Raw genomic sequence first — 11327 nt, forward strand, 5'->3', positions numbered from 1 at the left:
GTTTGTTTGTTTTGTTTTTTTGCTATAGGGTGTGAGTGCTCACCAGAAAGACAGAGAAGGAGAAATCACCTCCCAGGGGGGATGGCCATGCCACAATCCCTTCTCCTCTATTCTCCTCTTGGGATCTTGGGCATGCACACACATGTGCCCAGCGTGAGTTTAAGCTACCGGGTCCAGGACTGGGACTAAAGCGGTGGTGGACTATATGGGAGTCCAGCGACATAGCCATTTCGCCAAATTCTGGTCCTGAGGGAATTTCCTTTTTGATGCCCCTTGCAGTGCACAGTGGCCCCTCAGGCCACAGCCTTAGGTAACCATATGGCTTCTAACAAGGCTAGGAGTTCTTTGTTTTCAATGTCCTTCCCAGCTGAGATCAAAAGACCCTTTTGCTTATAGATTGCTCCATGTACATGGACGGTGGCAAAGGCATACTGGCTATCACTGCAAATGGTCACAGTCTTATCTTTTGCTCATCTTAAGGCTTGGCTTAGAGTATTAAGTTCTGCCTTTTAGGCTGATGTCCCTTCATTAAGAGGCTGGGACCATATAACTTGTTCCATGGTGACCACGGCTGCCCCCATGTACCTGACTCCATCCAACATGAAGCTGCTTTCATTGGTGAGTAGGACTGCATTGGCTGAAGGAGGCAGGGTGTCCTTTAAATCTGGTCAGGCAAACTGGATTATGTCTATCACATCAAAGCAGTTGTGAATAGGCTCCTCATTATCTTCATTGGGCAGCAGGGTGGCTGGTTTCAGGGTCACAGACTTCTGGAACTTAATATGGGGCTGATCTAGTAAAAGGGTTTGGTATTGGGTCACCCAGGCATTTGACATCATTTCTCAGGTGTAGCGCAGAAAAGTGCCTCCACTGCATGAGGTCCAGTGAGAATCAATTCCTGGCCCAAAGTCAATTTGTCAGCCACTTTTACTAGCATAGCTGTGGCAGCAGCTATAGCCCAGAGGCAGGTTGGCCATCCTGTCACCACTGAGTCAAGTTTCTTTGGTAAATAGGCCACTGACCATTTCCATGGCTCCAAGGTTTGTGGTAGGAGCCCTTTTGCTATGCCTTTTCTTTCATCAATAAAAAGATGAAAGGGTTTAGTGATATCAGGAAGGGCCAAGGCTGGAGCTGATACTTGTTTTAACCCCTCAAAGCCCACTTATTCCTGCTTAACCTAAATTAGGGGCTGGGAATCCCCAGTAAGCATGTAGAGGGGCCTGGCTATTTCAGCAAATCATGGGATCCATAAGTGACAATATCCTACAGCCTCCAGAAATTCATGTACCTCCCTTTTGGTCTTTGGCAGGGAAATACATAAGATAGCTTAATGGGGCTCTGGGAGAGGGTTCTTCTCTTCTCTTGAAGGTGGTATTCTAAGTAGATGACAGTCTGGCATCATAATTGAGCCTTCTCAGCAGAAACACTATAGCCCAAACCTTGCAATGCTTCTAAAAGTTTCTCGGTGGCCTTTCTACAGGTCTTTTCCTCTTCCAAAGCAAGGAGGAGTTCATCAACAGACTGGAGAAGACTACATTCAGGGTGGTCATACAAAACCCTTGCAGATCTGAACTTAGGGTCTCCTCAAACAAGGTAGGTGAGTTTTTGTATTCCTGAGGCAAATGGGTCCATCCTAATTGCCCTGAAAATCCTTCCTCAAGATCAGTCCATTCAAAGGCAAAGATCGGCTGACTCACAGGGGCTAGTGGGATGCTAAAAAATGCATCCTTTAAGTCCAGTCCAATATAGAAATGGTGGTTTGAAGAGAGAAGACTTAACAAGGTGTACAGTTTGGGCACTGTAGAGTGTATGGTCTCTATCCACTTAGTCACCTCCCTTAGGTCCTGGACTGGTTGGTAGTCATTGGTCCCAGGTTTCTTAACTGGGAGCAAGGGAGTATTCCAGGATGACTGGCAGGGGACTACAACCCCTGCCTGATGCAGCTGGCTGATGTGCACTGTGATGCCTCTCCTAGCCTCCAGGCTCATTAGGTAGTGTTTTACATGAATTGGTGTGTCCATTGCAAGCAACGGTACTACCACTGGAGGGTGATGTTTAGCTAGTGCCCGGGGGTTACCTTCTACCCAGACTTGAGGGAAGCAGGACTGCAGCTCTCCCAAATAAGGGTCCCATTGTCCCATACCTGACCCTTGTCTTCCTGCAGAGATATTCTTCCATAAGGGGACAGGTCTTGAGAATTTTAGAGTGAGGCTGGGCCTCATGGTTTTGACAATTGGTTGAGAAGGAGGCCCCATTCTCAGCAAATGAAATGGTGGCTTTGAGTTTTTACACAAGGTCTCTGCCAATAAGAGGATATGGGGAAACTGGAATAACTAAAAATGAACGTGTCACAGTGCTCTTTCCCAAGTCACTATCCTTTTTGATGTCCAGGGGCAGGAGACTGTCTTCCCTGTTGCTCCTTGAATGACAGCCATTTTTTTCTGTAAGGGGCCCCATGGGTTTAGTCAAAACAGAATAAGTTGCACCAGTATCAATTATAAGGTCAACAGGTGTGCCCCCAACTTGCATTGTGACTGTGGGCTCTTGGGGGCTAATTTTAAATGAGTCCCAGCCCCATCAGTCTTCCTCTAGGTTCATAACCTTTTCTCCCTTTTTTGTGTCCTCTGGGCAATCCTTAGCCCAGTGCCCCTTTCTCCCACAATTTTTACCTCGATCCTTGGCCAGTGATGGTTTTCTCCTGTTTCTATGTGGCCTTTCCTTTTTACTAACTTCTCCCATAGTAGCTACCACGACCTTAACAATTTTCTTGACCTCCTTGTTTTCCATAGTGTCCCACCCATTGAAGACATTTTGAGCAATCTCCAGTAACTGTGTCCTATGCATTCCCTCAAACCCTTCCAGCCACTGTAATTTCCATCTTATATCTGTGGCTGACTGGGGTACAAAAGCCATATTAATTGCCTGTTGATTTTCTTGGGCATCAGGATCTATTGGGATGTATTCTTGGTAAGCCTCACACAAGCGATCTAAGAAGGCAGTTGGAGACTTTTAGGGACCTTGCATAAACTTCATTATGTTTGACAAATCTGTGGGCTTTGGGGCTGCCATCTTAACTCCAGCTAGTAAAGTGTGCGAAATATGACCAATGCTTTTCCTTCAACAGTATTATTCGGATCCCAATTAGGGCGTGTAGAAGGAAAAACTCTATCCTATCCTGCTTTTCCTCCAATGTCCCTTTCCCCACTTTCATCAAGGCTTTTCATGCCTCTCCCTTTATCCTCTCTTTTTCCTATGCAGTGAAAACTGTAGCCAAAATCTGTTGGCAATCATCCCAAGTTGGCTGATGGGTATGAAAAACTGATTCCAACAGATCAATGAGAGCCTGTGGCTTCTCAGAGAAAGGTGGGTTTTGAGCTCTCCAGTTATATAGATCACTGGTAGAAAAAGGAACATAGGCCCTATAGGGATGACCTTCATAACCTCCCTCTGTCAGGGGTGTTTCCCTTAAGGGCAACATGGCCTCTGAGGAATTGGGACTTCAATCCTCCCTCATTTCCCTGGATCTACTCTGGGTGTAGGGCAGTGAGAAGGGGGTCAAGGAGGCTACCTCCTGTGGCTTCTTGTTGCCCTCCCTAGGTTGATGCCTGCTAGGGTTATTAGGGGGAGGAAGTTCTGACTCCTCAGGATCAGACTGCAGGATAGGGGGCTTTTGTTCTCTTTGCTGAGGCCTTCTGTGAGTCAATTGCAAGAATATGGTTCCCTGTTTTTAAAGCAAAATTTCTCAGCCAGGCTGGGGGTCACTGGACTATGGCCAGCCATTGATCAATATATGGGTATTGGTCAGGGTGTTCAGGTCCACCTGATTGTCCTGTGACAACTTTCAAACAGCTTGTACTTCCTTAATATCAGAAGACACTGTTTCAGGCCATCCCACCCCAAAAGTGTTCCATTTTAGGTCACACAGGGTTCTCAACCTCTGTTTTGAAAGCTTCCTACCATAATCACATCCTTCTACAAAGGTCTCTTTAAAGTGGTGTAGCATGCAGCTAAGGAGAGTCTTAAGAGAGCTATTTTTGCCTCCCATAATTTTTAGATAATGTTCAAGCGTCTGTGCTTTGGTGAATCATGGGACACCCTCATTTGCAATTATATTCCTTACTGCAGCAGAGCAATCTTTGATGACACTTACGATAGTGTTTAGTGGCGTAAGAATCAACAGTTCTCAAAAGCTTCATTCTCCCAACTACCCCACATTATGATCAGAATAGCAAGACTAGCTAAACTCAGATGTAGGAGAGAATCCAGACTTCTTTAGGTGGTAGGAGCTGCCTGCTTCAGGAAACAGGGAACATGCCAAAGAGCTGAAGCTTCAGGAAATTCTAGGAAACTGAGACACAGTGGTGGTGTCCAATGAGGGCCTAAAATGCACCAGACAGGTTGACACTTTCTGAGTGTAGGTTTACTAAAAGGAGGCAGGTTTGGGTTCTAGCAAATTCCTCCTTATAGTGCCCTGACTTCCTGATTACCATTGGCTGGAGTATTCGGGAGATGGCAGAGAAAATGAAGCAGGGTTAGTGCCCTATGTAAGCCAGTGAGGAATCCGACAGAAATACCTACCTAGACACCTTGTTCACAGAGAAGGTATTCCTGGGGATGAATCAAGAGACAGTGAAGGAGTCACCGAGTCTCCTTCCCGTGGACCTCTTCTGTGACCCTTTCAAGGAACAATGGGCCCAGCCTTCAGGGACAGAGTGGTCTGCCTGATATGTACAGAGAATGACACTTCCTTGCTTCCTTTCCCCACAAGATGGCACTACAGGACAAACAAAAGGTGGGTATCCCCTCTCATGAAAGACCATTTAGGAGTTTGCCCAGCTGTGCCCCTCACGGGAACCTTAGGGAGCCTCTTAGCTTTGGTAACTGGTTATAAACTTACCATCAGGTCAAATAGGCAGAGATGGTCTATGACCCCCAGCTTTGATTTTACCCTTAGCTGTATGAGATCTCCACAGAACTGTGGGTTGATACTCGCTCAGATCCCATAGCCAAAGCCGTGGAACCACAAACACAGGCATTCACACATCAGGCATACTAGAGGCTATTACATTACCTCCCACCAATCATAAGATGAAGAACAAAAGGAAAACAAAAAGATCAACTTCATCAGAATAAAACTCCTGGAGGACCCCTTGATATGTGAGGTCAACAATCCATTGCTCGATATCCTCAGGTGAAGAAGAAGGGTAGAACCAGCAATAGTCTCCAAGAGGGTGAGGAGAAAATAAGTAAAATGACAGTAAAAGCGGAAGAAACCCATAAAAGATCCCAAAATTTCCAGGAATTCAAACCCTGATTTTTCACAAACTGTTTAAGGGCCAGACCTTTAGCCCCTGGATTCCAAGCATGTCTGGTGGGACCTAAGTAGGGGTTCTATAACCGTGTCTGGCCAGTCCTGAATCCAGCCACCTGTGGAGGGATGCCCCAAACTTCTTGGGATTCAAATCCTGTCAGGGACCTTTAACCCTGGTCTCAATTCCTCAACAGGATGGACTTTCGGGGGCAGCCCTGCCTAGCCACCTGCAATCCAGCAGGTTGTACTTCAGGGGGCAACCTTGACTCCTAGCCACCTGCAATCCAGCAGGTTGAACTTCAGGGGTCCCTTGCCAACCCTGTACTCACTGGTTTGTCTTCCAAAGAACAGGACAAGACAGGAACACCCAAAGAAATGCCTCCAGAGGTCTTACATTAAAACTCCACAACCTTTTGGAGGAGCAGTCAGTGTCTCTTTCCAGCTGTCAACAATCCTGAGAAGAGCTCTGGGGCCCTGGGAAATCCTAGGTGGCACCTCCCCAATAGCTGTCTCTGGGTAGTTGGCAGCCAGATCAAGCAAGGCCACTCTCCTTAAGATGCCACACCCACGTACCAGACAGGTACAGATCTCTCTGGGACCTCTATATGTTATAGTCTACTCAGCAAGAAATAAGAGGACATCCAGATATAGCCAAATTTATTGGAGTTTATTGACTACGCCAGCTGCATATAGGGAACTCATGTCTCTCAAACCCTGTAGCCCTGCGTGAAATGAAAAAGGAGCTTATTAAGATAAAAATCACTTTTTGAGTGGAGATAAAATTCACTTTTTGAGTGGATGTGGCAATTACAAGAACAAAGAGCAGTGGTTTTGAAAGGGTAGTGGGTAGGGTTTTACAAATGTAAAAGCAAAGTAAGCAAAAGTGCATCACAGAAGCAGAAAAAAATAGGTTAATCATCCCTAAGGGTTTGTCCTATTTCTACCTAAACACAATGGAATCTTACTAAACACGATGGAATCTTAATAATCTTTATGGCTCCAGGCAAGTGACTGGACCTTATCTTAAGGTGACTACTAGGAGTGGGGTTTTAAGAACAACAAGAATGTTATCACTCTATTTACTCTTAGACAAAAGGGGAGAAGGCAGGTTTCTAGTCATAGGAATTTAACAGTTCATAATGAAGGTGCTCCTCCAAGATGGAGTCGCTCCTCGAAGATGGAGTCGCTTCTCCAAGATGGAGTTGCACCCGCTTCAGCACTCTCTCTTCAAGCACTTCTCTTCACCTTGGGCCTTTTCTTTCACTTGTGAATTTCAGAAACCATTTTTAAAAGAGGTTTCTGCGTTAGGGCACATGCACTCCCCAGAAAGACAGAGAGAGACAGAGAGACAAAAAGCAAGAAATCAACCCCCCAGAGAAGATGGCCTCACCACAATCCCTTCTCCTCCATTCTTCTCTCTGGATCTTGGACAAACACACACACGTGCCTGGCATGAGTTTAAGCCACTGGGTCTGGAATTTGAACCACGGTTAACTACACGGGAGTCCAGCGACATAGCCATTACATGAACTGCTGGTCTCCTCAGAAGCCATTTTAAAACTAAGGAGTGTCCTGGCCTGTTCAGGGAAGTGATTCTCTAAACCCTATCTTCTAGACTTCCAAAATATTCAGACAAGGTAGGATGAACTCTGTCTTTTCTCTGTCTCTGGCTGTTTGTCTCTCTGTATGTCTCTCGCTCACTCTTTAAATTTTTTCTTTCTTTTATTTTGGAGAGATTTTTGCTATAGGGCGCGTGCGCTCGCCAGACAGACAGAGAGAGACATAGAGACAGAAAGCGAGAAATCACCCCCCAGAGGGGATGGTCATGCCGCAATCCCTTCTCCTCCATTCTCCTCTCGGGATCTTGGGCACACATGCACACGCGCCCGGCGTGAGTTCTAAGCCACCGGGTCCGAGACGCAAACCGCGGTCCACTACGTGGGAGTCCAGCGACATAGCCATTACACTAACTGCTGGTTCCCATCACTCTTTAAATTTTTAATTTCTTTATTAAGTCTTCAAGCACTTAAGTCTTCTCACCCTGGGCCTTTTCTTTCACTTGTTAATCTCAGAAACCATTTAAAAAATTTTTATTTTATTTTATTTTGAAACATTTTTAATTAATTAATTAATTTCTTTAAATTTTTAATTTCTTTATTAAGTCTTCAAGCACTTAAGTCTTCTCACCCTGGGCCTTTTCTTTCACTTGTTAATCTCAGAAACCATTTAAAAAATTTTTATTTTATTTTATTTTGAAACATTTTTAATTAATTAATTAATTTACATTCATTCCCTGAGCATTGTCATAGCATACAAAATGTGACTTCCCATCGAAAATATACTGCATAGTGGCTTAATCATACATGTTATCATCATTAATTTTTCATTTCTAGTTTTATATTTATATATATGTATATATATTTACTTCTATTTCTCACCTTCTGCCATTTCCCACCCTCCACCCGCACTATCATAGGTGTCTACAGTTGTTTTCCATTCCTCCCCCACACACACATTATATTGATTCACAAAGTTTCTTAAATAATCTAACTAATTCTACTTTCAATAACATGTTTAGCTGGTATGTGCATATCAGTGAATACATGTCTGACTTTAGGTGTGAAACTCTGAGTAGAATGAATATACTATAAGGTAACACCTAGCTGATGCTATATAGTTTACTATGAAACTTTACTTAAAACTTAAAGCCAGGAGACATGTATGGATTTTGTTCAAATAGTAGATATATGAACCTACCAGCACCTCAAAACAGGAAAAACAATTCTTAAAACTGGAAAACAAAGATTAGAAGAAAATCAGCAATGTTTTAGTCAAAAGTCAGAAAATGCTATTTCACCAGTCCAGTCTCATGTATTTAATCTATCTTCTGTTGTCGTCCGATCTTTCCTATTAAATTCTGGAATATAATATTCAACTTCAGATGTGTCTCTATGATTAAGTTGGCCATTTTCTTAGTTTTTGAACTCTTATTTTGATGTGTCTGTATTGAATTTTCCTGGTATAACACTCTCTTGAGAACTTCTTGGAGACCTGGTCTGGTGTTGGTAATTTCTTTCAGGTTTTCTTTATCTGAGAATGTTCTTGTCTTTTCTTCCCACATGAAGGATAATCTTGCTGGGTATACTATTCTTGGTTGAAATTGCTTTTCCCTTAACAGTTTGAATATATTTTCCCATTCTTTCCTTGCTCGCATTGTTTCTGATGAGAGGTACGCTGTCGGCCTTATGGGATATCCTTTGTTGGTAACTTGCCATTTCTCTCTTGCCAATCTTAGTATCTTGTCTTTGTATGTAGTTTTGGTCATCCTTCAGACGCCATTTTAAACCTGAGGCATGGCCTGGCCTGTTCAGGGAAGCGATGCTCTAAACCACATCTTCTAGACTCCCAAAATATTCAGATAAGGTAGGGCAAACACCATCCTTTCTCTCTCTGGCTTTCTCTGGTCAAATTAAATAATAATAACGACAATAATAAATCAAATTAAATAGTATAATTCTTAAAAAATGATTTTGTTATGTCCCATGTGTTTTGGCTTTCCCTTGTTAATTTCAGAAGCCATTTTAAAGCTGAGCTGTGTCCTGGCCTGTTCAGAGAAGCAATGCTCTAAACATCATCTTCTATGCTCCCGAAATATTCAGATAAGGCAGGGCAACCTCCGTCTTCTTTCTGTTTCTGTCTGTCTGTCTGTCTGTTTTACATCCTTTCTCTCTTTAAATTTTTAATTTTTAAAAAAATTCTTCAAGCACTTATCCTCACCTTGGACCTTTTCTGTCACTTATTAATTTCAGAAGCCATTTTAAAGCTGAGACATGCCCTGGCCTGTTCAGGGAAGTAATGCTCTAAACCCCATCTTTACATGTAAAATAACCTTTGTTTTCCTCTTTTTTGGTAGTATTTTTCCAGATTTTTAAACCTTAGTTTTCCACTTTAAGCTTCACTCTCCACACACTGAATGTCTAGATAGGACTAGGTGCACAGTAGCCAAGCATCTGAATACCTTTGGAGTCATTGAAATCCTCAATGCTTATTGAACCTTCTGCTTTAATAAAGAAATTTCTTTTCATAAATTTGAACTCCTAATCTTTCTGTGGATACCACATTGTGAAGCACAGTGGAGGATAGATTTAGCCACAGAATGACCAGAAATAACTGCAGAGGAACAAGAAACATAAGAAATCAAGAAAATATCTCTCCTTTAAGGGAAAAGAGCAATCCATCATCATTCACAGACAATACAGTATAACTAGTGTAAATGTCCAAAAGAGAATTCAGAATATTCATAGTGACAAAACTCAATGAGATGCAAGAGCTGAGAGATAATGAACTCCATAAGATGCAGAAGAAAAGAGACAACGAGTTCCAGGAGGTGTTGAAGTTCTTCCATGACCTGAAAAAGGAAATACAAACCATAAAAAATAATCAAATGGAGCTATTAGAGATGACGGTTGCCATTCCAGACCAGATCTTCAAGAAGTTCTCAAAGGAGTGCTATATCAGGAAAATTAAATACAGACACACAGAAATAAGAGTTCAAAAACTAAGAGAGTGGCCAACTTAATCGTAGGGACAAGTCTGGAGTTGAATATTATACCCCAGAATTTAATCAAGAAAATTGAACCACAACAGAAGATAAAGTACATGAGACTGCATTGGTGAAGTATAATTTTATGACTTTTGACCAAAATATTGCTGATTTTCTTTTTTTTTTAATTTAAAGAGTGAAAGTGTGTGAGACAGACAGAGAAAAAGAAATATTACAGATAGACTTTGTTATCTGGTTGTAAGGATTTGTGTTCTGTCTTGAGATATGGATAGGTTCATGCACCTATCATTTGATCAGAATCCTAACCTGTTTCCTGGCTTTAAGTAAAGTTCCTTAGCATTTCTTTGATTTTAGTTAAAACTGATTTTCTCAATAGTATCAAGTGAACTTGCTATTGAAAGTAGTTAGATTATTTAAGAAATTGTATGATCAATACAATGTGAATGGGAAAGAAATGGAAGACAATTGTAGACTCCAGAGATAGTGGGAAAAGAGGGTGAGAAAGGACAGAGGGTCAGAAATAGGGGTAAAAAAAATTCTAGAAACTAGAAATGGAAAATTTGTGATAATAATATGCATGATTAAGCCACTATGCAGTATATTCTGGATGGGAAATCACATTTTTTATGCCTAAAGTTGGACTTGTGTTCATGGAAATGTATATATCAGCTGTGCTTGCTATGAAAACATTTAGATTAATGAAGATCTTTAGTGACTCAATAAAATGTGGGGGGAAACAGTATAGAAAGCAAACATAGATACCAGAGACAGTGTGGGAGGTGAGTGGGAGATGGCAGAGGGTAAGAGCTAGGGAATCAAGGATGAGGAAAAAAAAAGCAAAACATATAGGAAATAAGAAATGGAAAATTATTTGTTGACGATAACATGTGTGTTGATGTGCTTGATTGAGCCAATATACAGTGTACTCTGGATGGAAAAATCTCATTTTGTATGTTGTAATGATGTATAGTGAATGAATGTAAATAAATAAATATAAATAAAAAAGTATTAAAAGCGCATTAGTCCATACAGAAAATTGAAACTCGGCTGTTGAAGGCAAAACCTCTGATCTAGAAAAAACAGCCAGAAAAAAATTGTGAAAATAACCAAAAAAAGGAGAGAATACTATAAGAGAAATACTAGATAGCATTAAAGGACCAAACATCCAGATAATCAGTATCCCAGAAGGTGAGGAAACTAATAAGGGTATTTATAATCTATTCTATGAAATCTTGGAAGAAAACTTTCCAAATCTAGAGAGGCATTGAAATACCCGGACCCAAGAAATACAAAGTTCCCCTAATAGAATAAACCCAAGAAGATCTCCAAGGCACATCACATCATAGCCAGACTGGCCAAATCTACAGACAAAAACAAGGTACTAAAATTGGCAAGAGGGAAACGTCCGGCTACTTATAAAGGTTATTCCATTAGGCTAACCTCAGACCTCTC

This window comes from Tupaia chinensis, unplaced genomic scaffold (genome assembly GCF_000334495.1).
Source record: "Tupaia chinensis unplaced genomic scaffold, TupChi_1.0 Scaffold000130_1, whole genome shotgun sequence".
In the NCBI taxonomy this organism is placed as follows: domain Eukaryota; kingdom Metazoa; phylum Chordata; class Mammalia; order Scandentia; family Tupaiidae; genus Tupaia; species Tupaia belangeri.